Here is a 3,384-nt window from a genome sequence, read left to right as displayed (position 1 = left end):
GGTCACCATCACCAATAACTCTGTCCAATGTTACAGACTGACCTGGGAAAAATTAATGTTTAAAATATTGCCGCCTTGAGAATTGTAACGTATGTCAAGAAAGTAAAACGTGGCTGATAGTGATTTGAGTGTTACACAAACTACACTGCAGTTCCAGATAAAAAAGAAAATGATGAGTTAAAAAACTGTGACCAATGCGTAGCCTAGTTAGAACAACTTCCTCCTTCCGAACTTTACAGAAGCTAGATGGCCAAAGTCCAATTTTGGGTTTGATTTGAAAAGTTTGTTGTCACGTTGCTCACTCCAAGTGGACTGCCAGCTGGCACGGAGCCGAGCCTTGAAGACAACACCATAGTCCATGTACGGAATAGGCATAGAGTGATGGTGCTGAAGCAGACATATTTAGCTGCCATGTCTGCAAGCTCGTTCACGCCACCAACATGGCCTGGTATCCAGAAAACTGGATTGAAGTAGCTGCTAATGAGAAATGGGCCAGTCGGTTTCAATATCAGCAGAATAGGATGTGAGCTAATGTGTAGCGATTCCAAGGCAAGTATAGAACTAAGCTTAATCAGTATAAATAGTGCAGTTGGAGTACTACTCAGCTGCAATATGATCCAGAGCAAGAGATATGGCATACAGTTCAGCAGTGAACACAGAAGCTGTAGAAGGGATTCTGCGCAACTACTGACCCATAGCAAACCATAGCAGAGCCCACTGAATTACCTGATTTGGAACCATCTGTATAAATGGGAACTGAATGATTGTTTGAAAGATATTCATTGAATAAAAGACGGTACTTCCAATCTGGAGTATCTGCCTTTTAGGTGACTGAAAGAAAGGTCACATTTGGGGCTGTAATAAGCCATGGTGGGATGGGCCAACCTGTGGAATCTGCAATGTTATCCAATGACAGACCCAATTCATCCAATTAGGCCGGATGCTAAGGCCAAACGGAGCAATGACAGATCGCCTGTTCTGAAAAGTACTGCCCACCGAGGAAGGAAAACACATTTCCAGGTGGGATGCTTTGGTAAGAAATGAAGTTTCAAGTATATTGTAAAGATAGTTGCAAACGGCGAAGGTGTAGAGAAGGTTCATGAGATTCAATGTATATACTTTGAACTGGAAAGGTATGGAAAGCCCCAGTGCAGAGTCAAAGTCCTTGGTGATGAATAGGGTCCAGCATCTTTAAGGCCGAGGGTCTGGCAGAGCCATAGACAATTGATCCATAATCAAGTTTCGATCTAATAAGAGCACGATATACCTTTAACATTGAACAGCGATCTGCCCCCCAACTGGTAGAAGAGAGAACACGGAGGATGTTCAGTGCTCTTGTGCATTTGACCCGAAGTTGCTTTAAGTGTGGTATAAAGGTCAGTTTATGATCAAAGGTAAGCCCCAAGAACTTGGTCTCCGGGACCACTGGCAGCAAAACTTCACCGATATGAAGTTCAGGATCAGGATGAATACCCCGTCGACGGCAAAAGTGCATGCATACAGTTTTGGAGAGAGAGAAATTAAAGCCGTTCTCCAGAGTCCACTTCCGTACACAATTGAGGGCGGTTTGTAGTTGCCGCTCAATATATCTCATGTTTGACGACTGACATGAGATGTGAAAGTCGCCGACATACAGCCCATTCGCAACAGTGAGAGGGAGTTGTTCAGTGATGGCATTTATCTTTATACTGAAGAGTGTAACACTCAATACACAGCCTTGAGGGACTCCAAGTTCCTGTACAAAAGAACGGGAAAGTGTCGAACCCACACAAACTTGGAATCTCCTGTCCATTAAAAAATTTTTAATAAACATGGGTAAATGGCCACGTAACCCATATGTATGGAGGTCTCGCAAAACGCCATACCTCCATGTTGTGTCGTAAGCCTTCTCTATGTCAAAGAATATTGATACAAGATGTTGGCGGTTGAGAAAGGCTCTCTGATAGATGTTTCAAGACGAATTAGGTGGTCTGTGGTGGAGTGTTGTCGACGGAACCCACACTGGTATGTGAGAGGAGGTTGTTTGATTCAAGGAACCAAACAAGACGAGCATTAACCATCCTTTCTAATGTCTTACAGAGACAGCTCGTCAATGCAGTTGGACGGTAGTTTGAAGGAATCTTGGGATCTTTCCCTGGCTTAGAAAAAGGTAGAATAATAGCCTGGCACCAGGCATCAGATCCGTTGAAAATAATCAGAAGGACATCAAGAGAAGCAGGAGATAGATGGTGCAGCATGTCATAATGAATATCATCAGGTCTAACAGATACATTGGCAGGCCGATGAAGGGCCATTTTAGTTCCACCAGGGTATAGGGACAATTATAGTCAAAGAAACAGTCAGTCGAAAGAAAGAGGTGATCGCTCTGCCCAGTCTTGATGGCCAGGAAGGTGGAGGAACAAGCAGAAGTGCTAGATACCCGCAAAAGCTTTCACCTAGAGTGTTAGCGATGTTCAACATCAGTCACCTCCTGACCATCAGAGTAAGATCGAGAGGGGATAGAATTGTAGTGCCCATTAACCTTTCGAATCCTGTCCCATATGATCTTGGAACTGGTGGTAGAAGATAAGCTGGTTGTGAACTTAATCCAAGATTCCTTCTGGCTTTGACATCTTACCCACCTAGCATATGCACGGCCCGTTGGAAAGCAACCCGGTTTGAAAGTGTGGGATATCTACAAAAGTATCCCAGGCCCGCTTTGAGCCTTCCTCCGTGCTAAGTGGCAAGCAGGATTCCACCACGGACGAGAATATCGTAGAAAACGTGTCAGGTTTCAGGAATACATTGAGCAGCTGCATGTGTAATACAGTCAGTTACCACTGCTACACAGTTGTCTATTGATGGCTGATTTAACATGGGAGGATCAAGTTCTGTGAGAGCAGTGAAAGTGGACCAGTCTGCCTGATCCAGCTTCCACCGGGCACGCTGGTAGGTGGCATCGACCACGCGCCAGTCTCTCCAAAAGGATCGGAAAATGATCACTGCCTAGTGGATTACTGTCAACCCTCCATGAAAAATGGGAGAATAATGGGGGAGCAAACTGAGAGATCAATAGCAGTAAAGGACTGACTAGGTGCATGAAAGTAAGTGGAAGAACCAGTATTGAAAAGAGAAAGACTGTGATCAGAGAGCATCCGCTCTACAGATCGCCCCTCCCATCAATAATAGCACTTCCCCAGAGGGATGATGTCCATCAAAATCCCTATGATTAGAAATGGAGATGGCAATTGTTCAACGAGAGCATCAAGATCTGATTAATCATATGTCTCCAGGGACAGGTACAGAGAACAAACAGTGATGGTATGACCCAAGGAAACACGGATGGCTGCAGTCTCCAAGGGTGTGTTGAGTGGCAAAGACAGGGTGGGCATGCGTGTTGATCAA

Source organism: Tachypleus tridentatus, chromosome 6 (assembly GCF_004210375.1).
Source record: "Tachypleus tridentatus isolate NWPU-2018 chromosome 6, ASM421037v1, whole genome shotgun sequence".
NCBI classification, from domain to species: Eukaryota; Metazoa; Arthropoda; class Merostomata; order Xiphosura; family Limulidae; genus Tachypleus; species Tachypleus tridentatus.
Note: the sequence above shows the minus strand (reverse complement) of the source record.